We start from the raw sequence: 26,027 nt of genomic DNA on the forward strand, positions 1-26,027 counted from the left end.
CACCATTCAGATTGATGACAAGACAGCACATTTCCTATCCTAGTTCAGGACAATGTACCTGCCAACATTTTGTTGGGGACTGACTTAGTGGAGATGGGATTAATTTCTATTGGGTTACCGCTGACTGCTGCTGCAGTCACTAATTCACAGGTCACACAGGGTCTGACTGACAGTTGCCCAAGCCAAAGGGGAAACCTAAGGCTAAGAGGAAGAGTAAGAAGACCACCTCTGTGAAGGGGGCTCCTTCTCTTCCAGCTGATTCACCAGCACACACTGTGGTCCCAGCTCCTGGGGGACTAGGCCCAGTGGTGACCCTAGACACAACTCCTGAGGAAGAAGAGCCATAAGACCATCCTCAGGGAGAGGAACTCATCCCAGCATATCACCCAGGCCACCAATGTGTGTTGGCTGAAAGCAGGGCCTCTAGGACGGGTTTCTGTAAGTGTCAATGAGAGTGCCATTCTCTTGAGGGTCTAAGAAAACAGGCCCAGACCCCGGCACAAGCTGAAGTGGCTAGGTCTTTTAAGATTTGTTTACAGTGAGGCCACTCAGCCTGAAGCTGGTGCAGCCAAGAGGTTGGCTGTACCCATGGTATACATGCCCTTCCTTTTGCAGTTGGCACATGAGGTACCCTTAGCTGGTCGTCTTGGCACTAAGAAGACAAAGAAAACGGTCTCACCAATTTTTTATTTGGCCCATGATGGGAGTAGAAGTGGAAGCTCATTGCAAGACTGGTCCTACCTGGCATTGTCTGGCAAGACTGGAGGCAGTGTCATTGCCCCACTGCAGCCTTTGCCAGTGGTTGGCATTGGCACACCCTTAGAGAGGGTGGGCAACACAATTGTTGGTCTCCTAGACCCTCCAACATTAGGTGGAGACAGGATCATCCTGGTACTGGTAGATCATGTCATCAGGTACCCTGAGGCTATTCCCATTCAGACCATAACAGCCAAGGTGTTTGCCAGGGCTCTCCTGAGCATTTCATTTTTTACCAGAGCTGGTTTCCCTAAATAGGTGATCTCTGACAGATGAACCAACTTAATGTCTAGTTACATGCAAGCTATATGGAAGGAATGTTGTGTAACCTATATGTTTTGCATCTCCTACCATCCTTCTATTATCCTCAGACCAATGGAATGGTTGAGAAATTTAACAAGACTATCAAGGGCATGTTGGTGTTTAGAAGAGCCCCTAGGATGGAAATGGGGTCTCCTCCTACCATGACTGCTGTTTGCCCATAGAGAGGTACCTCAAGAGGGTGTTGGTTTCAGCCCCTTTGAGCTCCTCTTTGGACATCCATTGAGGAGGCCTCTTGCCTTAGCACATACAGGTTTGGAAGCCACAACTCCAGGTCTTGCCAAGCAAGTGGGGGACTTGTGTTAGGGCAGGCAACAGCAAATCTTAAGGCAAGCCAAGAATTGAGCAAGTAGTGGCTTGACCTTAAGGCCTCACAAGTGGATTGGACTCCTGGTCAGGAGATCCTTATGATGGAGTTTACCAAGACTCAAGCCTTGCCAGATATGTAGACTGGACCCTTCAGGATACTCTCCAAAATGGGTGAAGTCAATTATCTGCTTGACATGGGATAACCCCTCAAGTCTTCCATGTCAACAGGCTCAAGCCTTTCCAGAGGAGAGGAGAATTCTCACGCCTCTTGCTAGCTTCAGAGCAAGAAAATGATGAGAGTGAGCCCCTTCCTGATTTGCTACATAGCAGCCCTCAGGATGGCTCAGTGGAGGGAGTGCAACTCTCTCCATATCTGACATCAGAGCAGCAGAGGGCCTGCAGGGTGTTGTTTCAGCAGGATGCCCCTCTGTTCTCACTGACAACAGGCCTCATCCCAAGGTGTAGGCATGATATTGACACTGATGATAATGTACCTGCCAAATACAGATGCTACAGGATGTCAGACACTGTTAAGAACCACATACAGGCAAGGGTCAACAAGATGTTGGACTTGGGTGTCATTGAATACTCAACCTACTGCCTCAGCATACTGCCCATGGTCCAGTATTGCCAGAGTACAAAGTGTATTATTTATGTGTACATATTTGGAGCAACCTTATTTTATACAAAGAAGCTATGTTATCATGTAACATAGTGTGTGGACATTCCTTTGTGGGACGTGGGAACACACTGTACTTAAGAACCTGCCTGAATCACCTCCTGAGAGTTTAAGGGGGTAATTCATAGAATTCAGAGCACAAGTGGCGCACGCGGCTGGTGCACGGTGTGCGCGTGCAGCAGTCTGTGCCAGCCGCGTACGCCAAAATCCATTTCCGCGCACAGCGTATTCATGGATTTTAACATCCATAACCAGCCATGGCACAGAGTGGCGCAGCGACCCTGCAGGAGCACCAGTTACGCCCCCAACCCCTCTGTGTGCGCCATGAACAGCGCACAAATCCCGTACATGGCGCGCAGGCCAGTGGACCATCATACAGCCCCCCAACCATGAAAACGTCTGTAAAACTCCCTGCACACCCCTCCGAATACACGTACCCCACTGCACGGGAAGTTGTACACGCGATTGGCCTTGTGTGAGCAGGGTACGTGTATTTCGGGGGAGCGCAGGAAGTTTTACACCCGATTGGCCTTGTGCGAGTGGGGTACGTGTATTTCGGGGGTGCGCGGGAAGTTATACACGTGATTGGACTTATGCGAGCGGGGTACATGTATTTTGGGGGTGCGCGGGAAGTTTTACACGTGATTGGCCCTGTGCAAGTGGGGTACGTGTATTTCGGGGGTGCGCGGGAAGTTTTACACGCGATTGGCCTTGTATGAGTGGGGTATGTGTATTTTGGGGGTGCGCAGGAAGTTTTACGCGCAATTGGCCATGTGCGAGCGGGGTACGTGTATTTCGGAGGTGTGTGGGAAGTTTTACACGTGATTGGCCTTGTGCGAGCGGGGTACGTGTATTTCGGGGGTCCGTGGGAAGTTTCACACGCGATTGGCGTTGTGCGACCGGGGTACGTGTATTTCAGGGTGCGCGGGAAGTTTAACACGCGATTGACCTTGTGCGAGCGGGGTACGTGTATTTTTGGGGTGTGTGGGAAGTTTTACACGCGATTGGCCTTGTGCGAGCGGGGTACGTGTATTTCGGGGGTGCACGGGAAGTTATACACGCGATTGGCCTTATGCGAGCGGGGTACGTGTATTTCGGGGGTGCGCGGGAAGTTTTACACGCGATTGGCCTTGTGCGAGCAGGGTACGTGTATTTCGGGGGAGCGTGGGAAGTTTTACACGCGATTGGCCTTGTGCGAGCGGGGTACATCGGGGGTGCCCCAACGAATTGGCAGTGTGTGTCCTCCCAGGTGTGCCCTCTCCCCCCTCCCCAGGGCCTGCAGGCAGACCACAACACAGGGGAACACTCTCCACCCCTGGCCATGCCCCACAGGCAGCCCATCCACCCTAGCGAAGCCCCCCAGCCAGCCCACATGTCACCATGCACAAGTGAGCACTGACACATGTCCCCCAGCACCCCCATCCACCCAGCATTGACGGGCACCTACCAGCAGGCCCCGACTCATGTCCCCCAGCACTCCCACCCACCCAGCATTGAGGGTCAGGCCTCGACTCATGTCCCCCAGTACCCCCATCCACCCAGCATTGATGGGCATCTGCCAGCAGGCCCCGACTCATGTCCTCCAGCACCCCTATCCACCCAGCATTGATGGGCACCTGCCAGCAGGCCCCAGCTCATGTCCCCCAGCATCCCCACCCACCCAGCATTGAGGGTCAGGCCCCGACTCATGTCCCCCAGCACCCCCATCCACCCAGCATTGACGGGCACCTTCCAGGAGGCCCCCGACTCATGTGCCCCAGCACCCCCATCCACCCAGCATTGACGGGCACCTGTCAGCAGGCCCAGACTCAGGTCCCCACCCAACATGTCATAATGATGCACATTCATGGGCCTCATGTCCACCAAAATCCCACTGCACGCCACCCCAGTCTTTAGACAAAATAAACACATGTCCATCACACACACACACTGGGTGCGAGTGATTGTGTAAACCCACATTGTGACATGCAGTAGACCAAAGAGCAAATACCACACATGGAAGTAAGAAATCAAAATGTATTGTGCACAAAAATAATAGCATGTAAATAATCATAAACATGAAAAAAGGCATGTCCAAAATAAAAAAAAAACAATAATGATGACACAATCCAAATGAATCCAAAATAAAGTTTGTCAAATATCCTTGTCCACCAAAGTAAATCCAAAGGAAACCAAAATCCAAAAATCCATTGATCCTTGGTGAGCCCAACAAATGAACTGATACCTATATATAAAAACATACCTAATTTACAACTACACACAAAAACATGGGGCATTGTCCAAGCGTCCCAAAATTTAAAAAAAGAAAGGAAACCTAACACTATCTGACTATATAAAATGGCAGCGGGCAAGTCCTGCGGCTCACTCTGTGATGTTGTGGGCCAGGGCATCATCGAACTCCATGTCGATGTCCCGGAGGTGGGCCTCTGCCCTGGCCCCGAGGTCTTGCAGGGATGCACTCATGGCCTGTTCCAACTCCCTGCGAGTTGCCTAGAGGCACTCAGCCCGCCTCAATGCCCGACGCATGGAGAACTCTGCCCTGACCATGGTGAGCCATGCCTCTTCCGCCCACTGCCGCTCCGCATCTATCCGCTGGCCCAACCGCAGCCACATGGAAGACACTCCCATTCCAGGGTCCTCCTGCCCTCTGGCCCATGCCTGCCCCTCTGATGTTGATGGCCCCGAGCCATCATCGCTCCCACCTAGAGCCTGCTGCTGCTGCTGTCCATGTGCCCTGTCCGATGATGCCTGCACATCCTTCATCTGCTGGTCTCCAGTTGTTGGGGTGTCCACCCCTGCTGGACCGCCGACTCCTGACTGTGGCAGGGATGGGATCTCCACCAAGCTGGCTGTGTTGGTCAGGCCAGGTCCACAGGGGGCCCTGGTGGAATCTGGGCCGGAAGACGGCAGGGAGAATGACTGGTGCATAGACTCCACAGAGGAGGAGAGGTCCGCCAGAGTGTGCGACACATGTAGGAAACCACAAACCATGGCCCCTCCCAACTGTGCCACGTTGGCACGCAGCTCTTCGTGATGGCGTGCGTGATCCCCCCAGGAAGCACGCATGTCATCACGAATGACACGCGCGCGCAACACAACACCAATCAGGATGGAGCCCATACGGTCATGGGACTCCTCGTCCACAGGTAGTGGAGAGTTAGATGATGTGGGCCTCCCCCCTACCTGCGGACGGGTCAGGGACGGGGCTTCCCTGCTGGTGCATGGTGGTGCAGTCACAGGGTCAGTGCCAGTGACATGCACAAGCCCTCTGCGGTGACCTGTGCTGCCTCCTGACCCTGGACTGCACCACTTGCACCAGTGGTACTACCCCCACCAGGCCCCATGTGCGACTCACTAGCGGGCTCCTCCTCCTCTGTGGAGACCACCAACCTGGATGTCTCTGCACCGTCTTCTGCCATTGCAAGCCCCTGTAGAGGCTCACCCGGCCCTTCCGCAACCGCTGTAGTGGCAGACACGGCACCAGTCTCCTTCCTCCCGGATGATGGCAATTCCTGGGAGGGTGGCTAGGCCTTGCGTCGCCGCCTGGTGGAGGCATCCCCACTGCTTAGCTCCACAGCGCCGTCTCCGCCCTCTTCTTCACTCGACGCTGCGTAGAGGGAGACATAGAACACAAGCATCAGGGTACTGTACAATAGTCCCCTAGACAGGGAGCAATAACACATGAGTTGCACTGTGATACGTCACTTCCATCCTGTCACTCTACAACACATGGGTCAATGCAAACAACACACATGCAGAAACAGGCACGGCGCATGCAATCAACATCAGCATCCATGTAAAAGGGCCTCTATTAACATAAATGTTTCCTTAAAACTCACATGCATCATGGCTCCTACTGATCCCATGCACACACATCACCGGAGGGTCATGCATCATGGCTCCCTACACCACAGACACAGTGGATACAACGGTGACCAGACTGCATGAGTGAATCTACACATCGTCACGGACATGTTTCATGCATCCATGGTGTTTCAAAGTCACACACACACTTCTCAGACACACAGACATGCAAACTATACATGTACATGAGAGCAGCACCCATCTCTCACCCCCAACGCATGTCCAAGAACAGGGATTGGCATGCATTCATGTGTGCATTCCGCATGCAGCTCCACATGTCTCATTGGTCCTCCCAGCGCTTCCGGACGAGCTTGATGTCGCGGGTTGCCACCCCCTCCGCGTTGATGGCAACCACGACGTCCTCCCAGATCCTCTCCCGTCCTTCCTTGTCGGCGCGTGATGGTGTGAAGAGGGCATCATAATGCCCCAGGACATGCTACACCAGGACACCAACTTCCTTCTCACTGAAGCTGGTGGCCCTCTGCCTCTCTGGCCAGGGGTCGCCAGTGGTCTCGGATGGTGTTTGCCCCGACATGGCGACCCCCGAGGAAGGTGTGGGGGGGCAACTGGGTCCTGGGGCTGGGCTGTGGAGCGATGGTATTCCAGTCGGGAGTCTTCTGTTCCAGCAGGGGTGGACACAGCAACTGGATCCCTGCAGATGGCTGATGTGCAGGCACCAAATAGCAGGGCACGTGGGCAGCAGGCAGGCAGCAGCAGATGGCAGGTGGGAGCGTGCTCGGGGCTCTTGGGGGCAGTAAAATGGCCTTTTGGGCAGGAGCGTAGTCTTCCATGTGTTTTCGCGTGGCCAGCTTGATACGGAGTGATTTGGCACGTGAAAAAAGTGCACGTCAGCGCGTAATTCGAGGAAAGGCCCTTAGCGCGTAAGCGATTCTGTGAGGTTACGCACGCGGGCGTTTCCCACAACACGGGTGCATAGTGAATCAGCACGTGAGAAAAATGCACGTCAGCGTGCTATTGGAGGAAAGGGCCTTAGCGCGTATGCACGTAAGTAACGTTGCACGTGTGGGCTGGCTTAAAAGGTACGCGTATGACGCCATTTTCTTGTACGTGCTTTTTGTGGAGAACGAGCGGGTGATTCTTGTACTTCTTGTCGGTTCACACGCGATTACTTCACAACGGTTCCAGTTCGTACTCCCTGTTTCCTCAGACAGCGTTCATTTCTTCTTTTGGCGGGGGTGTTCCCAACGCGCACACGCACGTCTTTTTCATGTTCTTTTTCCAGGCAGACGGTGAGTCGCGGACATATTTTCCAACTGTGGTTGGCCCCGTGTGTCGCATACCCCTTCAGAGGTCATTGTAGGCTGTGTGTATCACACATACGCTTATTTTTGTGTTTCTGGGTGCACCAGCGTAGTGCGGGTTCATTTTTCCACCAGGGTTTGCGTGCACGTTTCATTTTGTTTTAGAGGTGCCTGTGCATTGCGTGACCCCTCATCTTCCCCCAGGGGTCACAGACAGCCTTGCTAGAGCACTAGGGTACAAATTCAATCTAGTACCCTACCCCTTTCACCCCAATTGCCCAGGACAATTGTTAACTGCAACTCCCATGCGCACAACAACATCAGTGTCATGGTTGGGAGGAGACCAAGCAGTAAGGGAGGCAAAGGTGGCCAAGCTCAAAGAGGTGGGCATGGTAGGGGATGTGGCCAGGATGTGCAGGATGGCCCAAGAGGCCAGTGTGTGGGGGACCAATCGGGCCACCTACGCCAATGGTTGGGGCAAATGAAGCTGACACCATCCCAGCTCAGCCCTTGTTACACCAGCCCATATTGTCAACTGAACCGGCACAGGATGACTCCCAGGCTGACTTCCAGGTCACCAAGTCTAAGCCACGTGTGGCGGTGAAAGTTGCTGTCACCAGGCCACGTGGATTTGGGGCAGCAATGTCATCTGCTGCACCAAGTAGGCCGGGTGGGGAGGCTGCAGGGGCAGCTGCAGCTCTATCCACCCCAGCTCTGAGTCTCCCAGCTGGGACAGTGTCGGTCCAGGTCCATCAAAAACCGACGTTGGCCCTGCCAACGTCACCCTGCAGCCAATGCCTGCACCAAGACATATGGTCATTGTGCATTCCCACACTTCTAGTACCCAGTCCACCTGTGCTTCTGCCCCTACTGACCAGAGCGGCGTATGCCACTCAGGATCCGCACCACCTTTGAAAAAGAAGAAGAAGGGTGCTCTGGCACTACAGGCTGAGACCCCAGACACGGCTAAAAAATCTGGCACATCAAGGAAGCCTAGCTTTAATGACGCTGAACTTGATACACTTGTGGCCTATGTGTCGGCACATAGCCGCAAAATGGTGATGACTGCAGGGTGCAAGACAACACCTGGTCAACGTAGGGCACACTGGCAGACCATCGCGGACCACATTAGTGCCCTTGGATTTGTGAGCCGCACAGCTGATGATTGCTACAAGCGATGGAATGACCTGAAACGCAGAGCAAAGAACAAGCTGGCCTCAAATCATGCCTCTACTCTGGTGACTGGCGGTGGGTCTCCATCAGAGGACAACCAACTCACTGAACATGAGTCTGTTGCTGGAACCTTCGTCACAGAGGAACAGATCCAAGGTGTGGGAGACCTACCAGATTACGACGCATTGTCCGGTGAGTGCCCATGCATGTGTGTGTAATCCATGTGTATGTTGTTTGGGTGACGGGTTCTGATTGAGTGCCAGGTGAGGGTGTGTACTCCTGAGTGGTATGGGTCACCCATGTGCTTCCTCCAAACCATTTACCGGCCTTAGGTTTGGGTATGACAGTATCCCTTCTGACCGCACTAGCCAATTTGCACCACATTACTGCAGTTGCCCTTGAACTGTCATCTTGCGACAACATTGTTCATGATATTCTGTGTTCATTCAGCCTGATTGTTTCAATCCTTCCCATTTATACTATGCATTTTTCTGCCCTACTGCCACATATGTGACATGTTTCTGTCATAGATTACACCCCAAAATGGCACACATGTATGACCTTGTTATGGGTATGTTTTTACCATTCAGGCTGATTGAGTGATGGCCTGCACACAATCATTTTTGGGCCCTGTTTGCATGAAGAACATGATTGTTGTCTACTGTCATGTTGAAGTGACCAACCATGGATGTATCCATCTGCCTGCCATCACTGTATAATTGAACACGGGATCTGTTGCAGCGTGTAGCACATGCATGTTTTTGAACACTATTTTCTTCCATATGCCTGTACTTCTGAAAAGTACCATGGCTATGCTACGTGCCATCTGTGTGCTGGCATGTGTCATGGATGTGTATTGGACATGCCACTCACAGGCTAATGTGTGATTCCAGTGCTATCCAGCATGCAGCTAATGTGTTGTTTTTCCATCTTGGAGTCCTCAGTGTCTGCTTTTTGCCTCCCCTTCCAACTCATTGACAGTGCATGCATGCCAGGGATATAGTCATGTGGGACATGTGTAATTCATGTACTGGATCTCTGGCTTGTCAGGCCTATGTGTGCTACGGTGTTCATGCCTGTTTCCATGTGTTATCTTTCATTTTTTTGCAGGTGATGAGGCACTTGATGCTGTTGAGGTGGAGATGGTGCAGACCCAGGAGGAATCACAGCCACAACTGGGCACCAGTGGAGGACATGGGGTGGTGGTGGGTGAAAACCCATTTGTCCTACAGACGATGCTGTCCATGGGTGTCTCTGGGTACACCTCCGCTGAAATCTTTGAATCAGGTGCTGAATCGGACAGTGAGACATATATGCCGTCGCAGGTGAGTGTTTCTGGCAGGGATGCTGTTCTGTCCAACCCACCTGCACCGGGGCTAGACCCCTCTATGGGGAAGTCAGTGTTGGTAACTTCGCCTTTGCCAGTTACGATTGCAGGGTCACACTCCACAACATTTGATCCTGTTGCTGGGCCAGCAGATCAAAGGGGGAATGCAATCCTCCAGCCTCAGGCAGTGCCAGCGCAGCAAGGTGCAGATCGCCTTGCTCCAAACACATGTGGTGCCCGCCGAGGCGGTGGCCATGCGCCACCAGGCAATACTGTATTGTTAATACAGTATAGCAGCACAACAGGGAGCATCCTGTGAAATGATGGCTCAGGCAATGGATAGGGTGGCCACTTCCATTCTCCCCCTGAAAGGCAGATGGAGCTCCAGCAGCAGGCAACAGACTCTATTTGCCACTCACACAGGGAGGCCATGTTGGTGTCCAACAGGGACCTACGGGTTGGACTGGAGGCTCTGCGCAAAGCGATATCTGTAGAGTCACAGGCCCACAGGGAAGCCCTGAGGATAGAACTGGCGTTCCTCAGAGAGACTCTGGGTGAACTTGAGGCTTCCTGGAATTTTAGGTCAGAACAGCCGCTGGAGCAGCTCACACGTTCGCTCTCAGCTGAGCTCCAGGCAACCCGTGCGGAGATCCGGCCATCACGCAAGGCCATGCATGCAGAAATGCAGGCAACCCATGAGGTGCTGCATGGGGATCTCTGTACCATCATCCTCCAGAACCAAACCTTCCAGACCTGCATGCTTGCTGCCATGGAGGACCATACCAGGGCTTTGAGTGGGCAGTGGGCTGCCTCCCATATCACGGCCACCTCCTGATGTAGCAGCAGAGGGTGAAGAGAGTGACGGCAGTTCTCCCACTGTAGGGTAGCCGTGCAGGCCATGAGCCCATGGAGGCATTTTTTTTTTCTAACATCCATGCTTGTGGGTGTTGGGATGCACCCTGTACCTCGTGCCTCCAGTGTGGCCTCCCCCCCCTGTCCACACATGGCCATTTTTGATTTTTGATTTTTTTTTCTTTTTAATTTTTTTACAGTGTGTTGCTTTGTGTGGCTCCCATGGGCATCCACTGTGTATTCCAGCTGGGCACATGCAGGCTTGTCCTGTCTTTGGGTTAGATGCTTGGTTTCCTGAAACACACACCCCTCCTGCTTCCCCTTTCCATGGGCTTGCAAAGGGTGTGACCAAGTGACAGTAACTTACACAGTGACATTGGGCTCCCATGAGCTGTGTGGGCAGTCTGTAGTCAATACTGTGTGTACATCCCTAGTGGGGATTGTTGTTGGATTGTACACTGCATTGTGTATTGATATGTGCTTGTGCATCCATGTATTTCTCCTTATCTACATGTACCTTCTTCGTGTCTTCAAAAGCCCGTCTCCTTTGCAGATGCAGTTCATGTTGTATGCAGTACACTGACACATTTGCAGGACAGCAACACTCTGCAGTTGGAAGGGGTCGATGTGCTGCCTTTGTCAGGTTGTGAGACTTGCACAACTTTAATTTTTGACTGTCATATATTGCCACTGTTTCATCCTGTGTTGCTGGTTTGTGTTGTTGGTAAGTATTTGTTCATGTGCGCTGTTTCTTATTGATTACTGGGAGCATATTGTCTGTGGCCTGTTTCCATTAGGGACAGTGCACTTTGTGACACTTGTGTCATGTGTTGTGCATTCAGTTGGTTGCTTTCACTTTGCATGCCATGCCATGGTGTGTTGGGTAGCTGAGATGGGGAGGGGTTGGTTGACATGGCACTATTTTCATGGGGTATTTTGCAAGGGGGTAGTCATTCATGCTGCATGAATGTGTGTGTTTTTGTCACACAGCATTGGTTGTCTTTAAGTAGGTAGGGATGCACACAATGTAACACTTCCAGGTGACCAATCTCAGGCTGGTATGGTTGTGACAGTTGACTGTCCCTTATGTCATCATCATTGATTGTCAGCTGGTATGTGCCAGGGCTGTGTGCACTCCACAGGAGTAGGATTTTAGGTGAAGTGATTAGCCACCAGCTGGGTACGGGCTGCCTCACCACGTGCCTTCACCTTCCATGCGCAGCGGCCGTGCATGTGGTTGGGGATGTGGGGGCACCACCATGTCCACCCGCACGCCCCGGCGGGTTGCAACGTTGTGCAGGACACATGCTGCCACTATGATCCCACGCACTACTGGGGGAGCATATAGCACCTGCCCACCAGAGCGGTCAAGGTAGCAAAAGCGTGACTTGAGCACTCCGAATGTGCGCTCCACTATGCCCCGGGTTGCAATATGGGCTGTGTTGTATCTTACCTCGGGTGGTGTGGTGGGGTTCCAAATTGGCGTCATCATGTAGGTGCTCAGAGGGTGGGCACTGTCCCGTGGGGAGGTGATGATGGGTATCATTAGTGGGGTTGTCACATTACTCAGTATCTGACATGCATGCATGTGCAGTGGCATTTATACTCACCAATCAGCCATGTGTTGCCATGGCGCCCAGCTTCTAGGTCCCGGTTTAGGAGTTGACATTCTGAAAATGAAACTATCATGGGTGGACCCTGGATAGTTTGCATACACTGAGGTGATGATTCCCTTGGCATCACATACTACCTGCACGTTGATGGAATGCCAGTGCTTGCGGTTTCAATAGATGTGCTCAGTTGCCCTGGGAGGACGTAGAGCCACATGGGTGCAATCAATGGCACCTAGCACTTTGGGGAAGTGTGCCACCCCGTAAAAGTCCAGGACGGCAGCCTGCCTTTCTGCAGGTGTTCTGGGCATTTATATGTGCCTGCGGACTGAGGGGCGTACAGTCATGATGCGCAACACCTGGTGTAGGCAGCGTGACTGCGTGGCCTGTGACACCCCCCCCACTATGGCACTTGTCTGCTGAAATGAACCAGTAGCCAAGAAGTGCAGTACATTGAGCACATTTTCCAAGGGCTCAGTGCTTGGGAGCACAGGGTGGGTGATGTGAGGTCATCCTCCCACTCACTCACCAGGTCGAGTATTATGTGTGGTGGAAACCTGTACCTCCCATACACCTGGTCATCCCAAAAAGGCTAGTCCTGGGTAATAAAATGCAGGTCCTGGCTATCCTCCTCCTCCTGCGGTGTCCCACGACCACTGCTGCGAGGAATGGTATATTCATCGCAGCGTCTGAGCTTGTTTGTTGTTTGCGTGCACTTTTATGCTGCACGGGGCCGCCTACACCTGCTTCCTGCTGGCGTACGTGTTTCCGGATTAGCGCGTCTTTTTTGGTGCACGCCTTTCCCCTGTTCGATTCCATGAATACGTGTTGTTGGCTTGAGTGTGGGCGTTGCGAGCATTTACCTCCTGTACTTCCCCCGTAACGCCCACATTTTCACATGTTGTTCCTCATTCCGCGTGTTACGCCCCGTGTTACGCCCACTTTTGTTGTCTGCGCTGCGCTATGTGCGCTTTCGCTGTGCGTGTAGTGCACGCCGTTTAATGACGTGTGCGCTCGCGTGCGCCAACCACGATTTTAGCGCACATCCCAGCATTTACACGCGCACTGACTTCCATGAATCGATGTGCGCGGCTTTGGCATGCTTTCACTGCGATTTTCACGCTTGCGCACGATTTTCACGCTTGCATAGCGATTTTCAGCGCACATTGATTCCATGAATCGGCCTGTAAGTCTTGGTTGCTCATCCATTCTACCATGTAGAGAACCTTGGCCGGGGTGCTACATGCCATTGTCCCAACCATATAGAGGGCAGAAGTACAGATACCCCCGAGCAGTCTTTACAGGCTGTCTGTAGGAAGTGTGACAATCTCAAATCCTGTGCGCGGTAACAACATCTGGATCATCATGGTCCTGGAGGACAATTTGAACGGATCCATGGAGGACTTTGTGGAACATACTCTCCTAACCCTGATAGATGTCCCTAAACTGACACCTCAGTTTGCGGTGGAGAGTGCCCACCATTCTCTGGTGCCTAAACCCAAACCTGCGATGCCACCCCATCCTATAATAGCCCGTTTGCTAAATTACCAGGACAGGAATGCTATTGTGCAGATTAAACAGGAAAAGGGTGAGATCTTTCTGGGCTCAAGCTGGATACATATTTATCCTGACATTTCGGTGGCGGTGCAGCTGGAAAGGAAGTCGTTCATGGCAGTTTAGGAGAGACTTTGCAAAGGTGGCATGAAATATGCGATGCTGTACCCTATCAAGTTACACATTGAGAGTGTTGGCAAGACATATTTTTTACGCTCCCAGAGGAGGACATGACATATTCGGTTGAACATTCTGCTGGGTAGTGATACTCCTCAATGTATTTGTCTGCTGCTGTGCTGGGTTTCTTGACTCCCACCTTTTGGCGCTTAATTGGATGGTGTGTTGCTATGATGTTATCATTATGGAATGGGGGATTTAACACTACCTTACTTAGATAATGGGCCACTAGCCTGTTAAGTGCTCTTACTGTAACTGTGGAAAAATATCATTGTTTAATTCCCTGTTTTTCAAGGTTGTGATAGAGCCGGGTTGCTGCCCGTGCGCTGGCCTCAACATGCATGGTTGCAGAGTTACAGGGGTTGGTTTATGTGGGGAATGCATCCTCTCGTTTGGGGGAGAATAAGGGAGGATCATAGAGGGATTACATTGGGGTTTCAAAATGTGCTTCGATTGAATGCACTGTCATTGTTACGAACGCAGTTGTTAGAGAGCAGTTGGGTGCGGGCTAGTCTGATGTGACCCACTTGCCTGGGAATGACTGTGGTTTGTAATGGTAGCAATGGGTGAACTTCCATGATTAAGCTTGAATGTGTGGGGGTTGGGGAATTCTGTTAAGATGTGCAAGCTTAAGCTCCATGTGGAGCAGCATAAGTTCCAGCTTCTGTTCTTACAAAAAGCTCATGTGGGAGCTGTGAGGGGGTTGGCAAAACAGAAGCAAAAATAGATTTTACACCACATACTCCACCCAGGCTAGTGGAGTGATGATTGTGCTCCACAACTCTGTACAATACACACATAGGAAGGCCTACATGGACCCCCTGGGGAGGTATGTTATGGTTTAAGGGATACGGGAGGGGAGGGATATGATCCTGTTGAATGTATATGGCCCCAATTTAGATGACCCAATGTTCTTCACAGAACTCACATATTTCAAAGCTCTATACCCTCTTGCGCCTGTACTGTGCGGCAAAGACTTCAATACGATCTTAGATGTGGACATAGACACAGGTCTAATCAAAGCATTAGGACACTTACGAAAGCCGCTCAGATGATACATAACAGTATGGCTGATTTTAGTATTGTGGATATTTGGAGGGCTCTTAATACAACGGATCAGGCATATTTCTTCTACTCCTCCGTTCATGAATTCCCACTCTCATATTTGATTTATGACTGATCTCTGATGTATTAATTAGCACCATCACCTGGTACACCTGGTAGATGTATTGCCCAGAACATATTCAAATATCACCCCTGTCCTATTATCTCTCCTGATGAATGGTCTCCCCAAACCGTGTTCCAACTGGAGATTCAAATCTCAGGCGTTACTCGACTAGACTTTTGAGACTAATTTGGAGAAACATGTTAAACTATTCTTCGGAACTAATGTAGGGTCTGTGTCTTCCTTCAGTGTATTGTGGTAAGCCTTTAAGGCCTACATCTAGGGAATTGTGATGTCCACTGAGCATGGTATTCTTGAAAACATAAGGTAAGACATCAAGAACAGTGAGGACACTTTGGATCAACTGGAACAATGCAGTCAACTTGCCCCCAGTCTGCCACTCTAGTTCAGATTAAGGAAGGCTTAGACGGCTTCAGGAAACATGCTGAGAGGAAGCTACGGTTTATAGATGTCACAATGGTGGCGAGGCAATACAGTGAAGCTGAGTGTCTGGGTAGATTACTGACTGGTTAATCGCCAAGCGGGTGGTAGCAGTAGTATTCCATGCCTTTAGGATGATTCAGGACCTTAGTATATACTTTGACTGAAGTAAACCGAGTATTTGAAACCTTTTACCCCAACCTGTATTCCAACAAAGATAGCTGCTTGCCAGCCGACATAGATATATTCTTAGGAGCTCTCCAACTTTCGATACTGTCCGACGAGACTAGATCTATTCTGGACCTACCCATCTCGCAGGAAGATATTACCTGGGCTATTAACTCCTTATCCTCTGGCAAGGCTCTTGGCTCTGATAGCCTCAGAGCTGAGTTTTATAAACTTTTAAAATGATACTTAGCTCCTCACCTTTATATAATGTGGATTGAGGCATTTGAGGAACAGGTGCTCCCTCCTACTATGAGAGAAGCAGTCATCATGGTGCTGTTAAAAACCAAACAAACTGGCTGAGCACTGTGGCTCTTACCGGCCCCTTTCACTGATTAATTCTGAGGTCAAGATTTTTGCCAAAATTTGGCCACCCAGTTGTCACCATACATGACCCATATAGTTCACCCAGACCAGTCAGGTTTTATTCCCGGGCACTCTGCAATGCTCAACCTGCGCATCTTTGTAAAATTCTTGCCCAGATAGACCAGGCGGTGGCGGCACCACTAGACATACAACAAGCCTTTGACTCGGCCTTGTGGCAATTTATGTATGCCGTCCTGAATAAATGTCATTTTGCGAATGCTATACTTGTCCCCGTCTGGTAGGGTTAGTTCTAATGGAATAATTTCATCCCCATTTCCCATAGCTAGAGGCATGCGCCAGGGCTGCCCCCTGTTGCCGCTGCTGTTCACCATAATTTTTGAATCTCTGGCAGATTTACTCAGGCATAAACATAGGCATAAAGGGATTAGAATATCTGGTGAAGCCAAAATTATTTCCCTTTATGCTGATGATCCAATACTATATGTGAGAGAGCCCCAGCTTCACTTGGCCCTGATTATGCACCTTTGAAGGCAGTGTTGGCTCTCCATGTTAACTGCACCAAGTCTGAACTCTTCTCACTGATTGACAAGATGGCAAAACCACATGACTTGCTAAAGTTCTCCTAGTCACCTTGGGAGCTCAAATACGTAGGGATCACAGAAACCAGACACAAACACCTCCATGTTGGACCGCAACTAAATGGATTACATGCATTACCTTACAGCAAAGCTCCTGGCTTGGGCGCGATTACCGTTGACCATGGTGGGTAGAACAACCTTGCTTAAAATGGTGGTCCTTCCAAAGCTCCTTTTTTCAGAACATCGCACTGTGACCCGGAGTGCCGTTTTTTAAGGAGCTCAACATCAGCATTAATACTTTCAAGTGGCATGCTGGCTCCAAACGCCATAAATGTGAAACTCTGTGTAGGCCTTATCCTCAGGGGGGAGATGCGAGAGGTATTCTGCTCGGGAGCGGGACATTAGATGTCTGGTGCTGCCTCAATTGATCACAGACGCTTGTCTATTGAACCCTGCCAGTGTGACTGTGTTTGCCTGGTGTGAAGTATGGAAGCTCCAGGGTGTGCCCTAACCCTGTCACAGCGACTTCCTTTTATGGAAATACATCCCCTCCCTCCCTTTGGGCAGATGCTGCTATTGTGTGACAGTGGGTCCGAGAAGGGTTGGGGTCTATGGGACACATGTATGTACCTGGGAAAATGTTCACTGCTCAAGAGGTACCCGGGCTCAAATGGCGTCTCTCTACACGATGGCTCCAGTACTTTGGATTGTGCAAGGCATTCAAAGGGTCTTCTGCAGAGTTCCCGGTTATACCAACCACTGACTGTATGCTTTAATTTATGTTGAATGCACACAGGACCCGAGGCATAGTCTAGGCTTTATATGGTCTGGTTCTGGACCATGCACAGGGCACCCCCATTATGGCTCATTTAAAACGGGCACGAGACTTGAATATGGACATCACAGATGAGATCTTGAAGGACATGTGTATGCAAACCCTTAAGGTTCCTGTAATTCCATGTTTCTACTGATTCATCTTAAAGTACTCCATAGAAACCACTATACCGCAGCCAGATTGCAGTTATTCTCTCAGACGGGGTCGGGAGCATGCCATAGGTGTTGTGCGGATGAAGCTGAGTATTTTCACATGGTATGGGAATGTCCAAAGCTGGATGGGTACTGGAGGTATTTATGTGCTGTTCTTTCAGATATGCTTAGCTGTAAAATGTGTGCTCTGCCCTGAAGTTCCTTTTTCACAGGTTTGAGGATTGGGAGGGATGCTTGAGCAAACTTGCTGGGTTATGCATGCTGCTAGCGGTGCACTGCATACTGCTGCTGTGGCTCAAACCCACTGGGCCGACGATTAGGCAGTGGTTACCTGAGCCAGTGACACTGAAGACCAATGGGCCACTATGCAGCCAGTGGGAAGCCACCTGGTAGATATTTGCCAGCCCTTTAAGGACTACCTGTTGCAATCTCAGGATGATGTCCCCCCTATATAATATGTGCTCGCCGTTTGCTGACCCCTCCCCTAAGCATTACTCCCTATGTGTCTGTACCTGAAGATTCCAATGTTCATTAAACATTCACACGCCTTCTAGTGATTTATACCAGTTGTGAACTGCTCGTCAGATTTGAATGAATAATGTTATGCTAATTGTGCTGTGTTTGTAACACTGTGTTACCAAGCGCTTTGATAAAGAAAGTTGCAACAACAAAGAAAATCGTCTCTTTGGGCAATGTGAGTATTGCCACTTGCAAAGTACAGAACAGTCACCTTATGTCCTATGCAACCAGAGGAAGAGTAGATACAATGTAGAAAGGTATGTGAGAAGTTTTCAGGACTTTTTTTTCACCCAAGTAGGAGCTTTTCAAATACAGTGTGTAAAGAGGGTTCAATGGCCTGATATCCAGCTAGCCATGAAGTGATGAATGATGTAGGGCTGGCATCAGAAAGGGAACTATCAGAGGGTTGAGCAGTGTTAGCAACTAAATCATCATTGCAGGATTCTAATGGCCATTTCTCTCACAGATGCTGTCTGCAGCGAGTGTGTCTCAAGTAGGATCATGACACAAGAGATGTCTGAGGAAGCTTGAAATTAAGAACTTTTGTATTTCTTCAAAATGATCCAGACAGGAGTACGTAGTACCAGAAGCAAAAGCAAGACACTTGGTTGTTGCATCATCAATATGAATTTCCATTGTTCATTTTTTTTTTTTTTGAAAGAGGAGATTGGAAAGGCAATTTTCCTGGGAGGTGGCAGGGAACTGGTTGCTTGCTAGTAATTTGATGAGGGGCATTGTCTTCGTGCAGGCCTCTAAAGAAATGCAATGGTAGTCCGGGGGCGAGGGTGGGGGGCGTTGACCCAAGTCACATATGCGAGGAGTGACCAGGGTTTCTGGATAAGGATCTTCGGGGCAGGCTTAGGATTTAATTGGCTTCCGTTCCCATTTGTTAGATTCAGCCCAGATGAGGAGGGGAATGGTGCAGGGAATCGTGCAGGCAGCGGTGATGAGATGGAGCACAGTGCTGAGCGCGAGACCTGCAGCAATGACCAGGGGAGTCACGTGGCTCCCTCTCCCATTGACCAATTTTCATACCAGCTTGTATGACCCCGAAAGGGGCCCATGATGAAGTGCCCCATTACTTCTCCAGAACATAATTGCTGATATTATTACCCCACTAATGGTATTCAAAATCAAAAACTTATTATGTAATCTTTGGACTAGTTTCAAGACCATCCTGAGATGCTTCCAGGACAGAATTTACTCCCGAAGTGCATGGTTGTATGAATGCTCTTGTAGAGTTACTGCCTTGCCTCCTTAGCTTACTGTAACAAGCTGAAAGCTTTTGTATCTATAAGCATTTTGCAAACAAATAGGCCATATTCCTAAAGCAATGGTCATAAAATAAGCATTCTCTGCATTCACTACTTTTCGGTTGGAATACAGGACACATTGAGTGCTACGCCTGCTGGTCCTTCTTCAATAACTAGATATTGGGCATGTGTCTAGTAGTATTTTGCTGTTCACAGGTTCCCAGCCTCAAAAAGGAGCCCACAGACCGCTGCCACATTGATGCAGGGAGCCTATTGCAGAGCAGAGTCCTTTTAGGAGCTGTGCTTTGGAACTGTCGTTGTACATTTCATAATAAAGCTGTACATTTGAATTTGTTCACCAATGCTCACTTCACAAATGAGCCCTAGTGTACTGGGCTCAGACCATGCACCCAGGTGGCACATTAGACTGGTGTGTGCATTTACCATTTCATAATTACCTCCACACAAAACCATTTAAGGATGCAATATTACAGTCTGAGGTAATATAACAGTTCCCTATGGAGACCTTAGGGATTCCAAAATGGTGAATAACTGAAGATTCCACATGACTCAGAATCATGCAGACCAATCAAGTTACCACATGCAGTAACGGTAATTCTGTTTAGCTGTCAAGCTCGCAATCACGCCCATAGTTTTCCTTCCGCACATATTATCACTGAGAACTATCTAAATGTATTCAGTGGTGTATTGGAAAAAGACATCCTGAGAAGTTGCCATCATAATTTAACGAAAAGACTTTACTGATGTAATATTTCAGGCAGTGGTGGAAGTGGCGGGAGAGGTTGGGATCGGTGCTCCTCTACTTCTTTTGTTTAAATTACATTTTACTGTTCCGATACTTTTATTTGAAAAAGAAAGCATTCTGGAATTATTTAATTTTAAAATAAAAATGTAGGAAGAAGTTTAAACTTGCACTTCAATGCGCTAAACTGAAGATTCACTTAATTAACTACTGCGCGTGGGAAGGAGCGCGGCGATGCGGTGTGGGGGAGCAGGGGCAGGCCAGGATGGAACATAGTTCCACTACTTCTTTTCGTACACTTCGACCACTGATTTCAGGTCACAAACACTAGTGCAATTGTTCAGTTTCGAAGTGATGCCTGACTTTTTATGTTGCACTAAGTGTTCAAATCAAAAATAGCATTAAACACAAGCAAGAATGAACCACATGCAATCAAATGCAACTAAAACCACCCAGGTCTTAAACGTTTGTAGGGAAACACTGCATTTCACGTCTGTTTGGCGAAATCTCTCTCTCTGCCATGTAGTTCAAACATTGAAAGTATTTTCATTATAACATTCAATTCTGCACTTTTAGAGCATAAATGCAACGTCAAAGAATGCACACAAGTGACATTGAGAACTTCACATTCGCATTGTTTACCGATGAGGTGACCTTTTGTTTACCATATCATACAACAAAAGAAATCCAATAATTTGTAGTTCGTTTGCAGTTTACAATATGACCCTTTTAGTCATGTGTAGACATGAAAACTGCATCGCTAAGGGACGACAGCAGTGAACAGTTTCATGAAGTATTCAGTTTGTCAAATATGTATACATTGTCAGTCATTTACTGCTGCACTGCATCTAAAATCCTATTTTTTTAAAGATACATAGGGTCTGACTCAAAAAACGTTTTTCAATGGGATGGCACCATTATTAAACACTTCTGTGAATCAGGCCCATAGGGCCTCATTACACGGATGGCGGTAAGGGTTTACCGGTACCGGTATTTTACCGGTATCAGTAAATCCTTACCGCCTTACTACGAGGTCCCTTTGCGGGTTGGGGAATTTAACGCCTGCTTTTTGCAGGCGTTAAAAACCAACCCGCAAAAGGGACCCAGGGAGCTAATTACGGTACCGCAATTTGCGGTACCGTAATTAGCGCCTTCCCCATTCCCATTATGCCCTATGGGGCAAAAATGGGAATGGGGAAGGGCAATGGTGGAAGGGGGAATTACCTCCCCGCCAACCTTGGAATGGGGCGGTAATTCCCCTTTCCGCCAAGGCAGTGCCAGTATTTTACCAGCATGAACCATGGCGCTAATAGCGCCATGGTTCTCCGCCATCCGTGTAATGAGGCTAATAGTCTTCTCAAAATGACTGTAGGCACCGGTAGCGGCCCTTCTTGTGAGCTGCAAGCCTTTAAATGGTGGGCATGTTCTTACTTTTTTAATATGCATGAGAGAGGAGATCATTATAAAAAGGACAGAGATCCCTAGGGAGAAAGGACCCACGGTAACAGGGCTGTGGCTGTGTTTTTAATGACAAACGTGTTATTTTTTTCTTTCTATTTTCAGTTAAGCATTGCATTCATTGAGGCACATTTATTCTCAAATGTAGGCTTCCCCTCCAGCTGCCCAATTATCTCAAGCTGCTTGTTCATTGCTGCTTTGTCTCGAAGCTAGATGTTACTGCATTTACTGTTGAGTCTCAAGTGGAGGCACTTCTCTATTTATCTAGGTACCCCCAATCTGAGTGTTTTATCCCTGACTGCTGTGTTTTAAATCTAGGTGTCACTGCATTTATAGTTGAGTCCCAAATCTAGGCATTTCTCATTTTATCCAGTGAACCACAAATTAGAGTGTTTATCACTGACTACTGTGTTTCAAATCTAGGTGTCACTGCATTTACTGTTAAGTCCCAAATTTAGGTGTTTGTCCATGTATCTAGGTACCCCCCAATTTGAGCATTTTATCACTGACTGTTGTTTTTTAAGTCTAGTTCTCACTGAATTTACTTCTGAGTTCCCAATGTAGGTGTTTGCTCATGAGAAGGACTGAGGAGTAGGCCAGACCGCAATGGAGTGCTGAGAGGAAGAGAGTCGTGCGATTGGGATATAGATTTAGGTATAGTCTTCCCTATAGAGTGTAAAATGGGAGACTTGGGAAAAGGATGGGTCTGAATTCATTTGAAAATGGACATAGAGCCTCAGAGGAAAATGGGGGGAGAGAGGCGTCCCGATCTCGGAACTGATGGACCACGGGGCACAGGGGGCACATCTCCCCTGGAGGAGCCTGTCGGGGTGATGGTTGCTGCACACCAGGGTGTGCTAAGGGGGAATGGTGATGGGCAGCACTTGGTCTGCACACTGTGGATGGAAAGGTACCACCACTGAATAGCCTTTTGAGGACCCACTCTTCTGCACTCAACATATGAGTGGTAAATGTAGCACACCAGAATATACAACTGGGGAGAGGACACAACCACTAACCACACCTAAAAATAAAACTCACCCTTCTGCATACACCACTCAAACTCTGAAACAAACACAACCATACCTCTACAGAACAACAAACAAGGATATTTAAAGAATTTTTAAAAAGCAGCAACTAATAGTAACATTATTCCCAAGTAAGGATACAATTCAAAAATGTCACATCTCCCAGAGGGATGCAGGCAGTCTTTTATCCCAGCAATAATAGCGTTCAACAACTAAAACCTTTAAGGGAACACACACTGCCAAAGCCAATAGGTTCAGAAGGGTGCCTTTAGGGATCCAGGAAAGCCAAAGTCAATGAGCCAGTTCAAAGTTCTGATCCTCTCTTCTTAGAAAATGTTAAATAATAGTCAGTAGTTCAAACAGAAAATCACAGCAACTCAAGGGGAGTCACCTTGAAGAAAGACAAGCTGAAAGTCCAGTGCAAGTGATTTCAGGCCAACTCAGAAGAGGGTAAAGTAAACCTTGCAAGGTAGGAAGCACCACAAATGGCAAAAGGTTGATTTAACCCAAATTCCACAGTACCTGTGAACTGAAGAATCTGTTCCAGCTGAATGCCTTCTGGTTGCAGTACAGCAGACCCTTGTTCCTGTTTGTTGGTCGTGGTGACAAAAGGGGGGATGTCTGGTGGGGTCCTGCAGCAGCACTCGAGAGAGGGACTCAGCAGAAATGGATTCTCCTTGATTCAGTGTCTCTTTGTGGTTTTGGTGCATCTTTTTGCAGCATCAAAGAAGAACAAACAGCTCCAGTTAGATGTTACTTGATCCCTTGGTCCTGGACTCTGGAAGATTTCCGTTTCCTCTAGAGTCCTCTGGATGCCCACAAAGTTTTGGCCAGATTTACGCTTTGGAAAAACAATGCACTTGATGATGGTCAGGGGTCCCCATGTATTGAGATTCTGCAGCCTTGGAAAGTCACAACATGTCAGGGCTTATGCCAAAATGAAGCTTGTCTTAAGGCTAGTTGGTTCCACTAGCCCAAGCGAAGATGTTGTCCCATACAGGTCTTCCCAGTTGAAATGTAAATGGGGTCAGAACAGCTGCAGGGCTTCACTGGGCACTTCGAGGTCCAGGAGGGTGCTGCTGGCATCTCATTGTGTCTTCTTCATCAGGTGTTGTCCTGCAGTGGTCAACTCTGCATCTACTCCCAAACCCTTGCCTTTTAAGCAAGTCCCCATTCATTCACAGCCCTAGGCTGTCAATCGCCCAGCAGGGAGGCTGTCCTCCTGGACAGCCAGACAGCCAATCAGAACTGGTTTCACTCAAGCACACAAAGAGACAAAGGACAGGGAAGTTTCGAGACCCTCCCTCACTTCCTGCCTTTCCAGACACATGGGAGCCTGGGCAGGCTTCAGGGCTGAAGCCCGCCAAAGGAAAAACACACAAAGGACTCAAACCTGATTCAAACAACAGAGTAGTAGCCCAGAAGAAACAAACTAACAAGAAATGGCTCAAAAGCAAGGTTGGGGCCATTTTGGGAACATGGTCACCCTTGGGTGCTGATTCAGCTTGCAGATACATGGTGCAAGGTAGTAAAAAAAGAAGCCAGTGCCACCAGCCATTCATGTAAGTTAGTGTAAAAAAATGTCAAATGAGGAATGGGTTAAAGGAATTACCATGTAACTCTCTAGCACTTCAAATAGGCTGGTGTGTGCTGGACCCACAAATGAAAATGTAAGTAAGACCGAAGCCATCTTACTATTCTTGGGACCAGTAGTTCACCCAAGAAAATGTAGTTAAACATAAAGAAAAGTCTGAGGGACTTCCCAGCGGCACTGCACAAAAGGTGCTGTTTGTCACAATGCAAAAGCAGATGCCTATGGAGTTTACCAGACTCCATTAAATGTGAGAAACTCAAACATCTGAGTTCGAAAAAACCCTCGAGAGAGTGAGAAAAAAATCCCACTCACTCAGGATTTATAATTAAAAAGCCCTGAGTCCAGCAAAAGAGCTGGGGGTCCCTAAGGTTAAAGGAAATTGACACAGAAATGAAAAATCTCCCGGACAATAGTATAACATATCTACACACTTTATGACTTACAAATATCAGAAACCCATGGACAACAATTCACAATAGAGATATACATTTTGCAGGTGTGGTATGGTCCTTTAACCATAGAGACATAGGCAGGATTTGTTTTGATGAGAACGGAGGTCCTACAGCAGACACAGGCCCCCTTTGAGAACAGATTTGGGTGTTGGATTCTGACATAAAGACTGATGCTGTTTGATGGTAATCAGTTGATTTCAGACGTATTGGCAGTACTGCCATTGAAAATAATGGTGTTGGTGGTGCAAAATAACTGGTGGTGAATGTTGATAATGGCAGTGATGTTCACTCGGGAAAATGACTGTAACATGGGCTATGACTGCGGGTGTTTACTCAAGTTCACAAAATAATTGTGGGTGTGCGCGCAGATTGTGCTCCTTGTGTACAATGCCAATGAACCAATCCCATTGATTCATGAAGTAGATTTGTGAAGTGTTTCGTGAAAGGGGTTTAACGAAGGTGGCCACTAGCAATAGATTGGACTGTCAGTGGACTTGCACTTTCATTCAGTCAGAGCCCCTGCAAGGACATGAGCACACTGATGTGAGCCCTACGGGGCCCCTGCAGAGCCCCCCACTCTGTGCAGTAATCCTTATGTTTAGCATGAGCACAGTCCACTGAATGAGAAAACGTAGCCATCCATGCTTCTAGTCCTGCAGAAATGTGCAATATATCTTAAGGGCTCGGTGTGGGGATGTCATCCAATTGAGGTCTGTCTGGCTCCTGCGGGCAAGCGTTGCCCTAATGGCGAATCAGGTGGTATGCAGGAGATATGTGCATGCCAAGCACTGGCAAATTCATAGGCTGGTGGCTTACAACACACCACAATGCTCCCCCTTCCCGAATGCGCAGTTCCCACCTTGATAAATTAGCACACTCGCCTACCGTGTGCCAGGAGCAAGAGTGCATCACTGTGAATGCACATTACTGCACATAATTGGATCAAATTGATCCATTGTGCCTGTTCCTATGAGCTGTAAATGTGGCTAGGATGCTAGCAGTAGCCTTGCACAATTGCGCCGACAGTCATTGGGAGAGGTGACCATGAAGATATTGATGCTGATTAAGAGTTGGCTTGGCATGACCATCTAGGATGCTGGACATTTTTAGAAAATATTACTTCCTGTGTGGAATAACAGTTACATCATGCACAACAAAAAAACACATTTTTTTGCTTTAGGCTTCCTAATTTGAACGTTCTTACTGAAACGCTATTTATGGCTTTTACGATTCATGATAGCAATGTCTGACAGAATTAATGCAATTCACCCATTGCACAGCATCCTATTTGTCCTGCATATTTGCCATTTGGAATCAATTTCATTTGTAGACACACACACACACACACACACA

The 26,027-nt window shown here is 48.8% G+C and overlaps 1 protein-coding gene across 1 annotated transcript in view; it reads left to right on the top strand.

Moving 5' to 3' along the window:
- LOC138472599 (neuromedin-U receptor 2-like) overlaps positions 1–26,027 on the top strand; it is a 433,131-nt gene that overhangs the window by 405,458 nt on the left and 1,646 nt on the right. The gene's annotated exons all lie outside the window — the stretch shown is intronic.

The sequence above is a fragment of the Ambystoma mexicanum genome, chromosome 8 (genome assembly GCF_040938575.1).
Source record: "Ambystoma mexicanum isolate Mex_15411 chromosome 8, UKY_AmexF1_1, whole genome shotgun sequence".
Lineage (NCBI taxonomy): Eukaryota > Metazoa > Chordata > Amphibia > Caudata > Ambystomatidae > Ambystoma > Ambystoma mexicanum.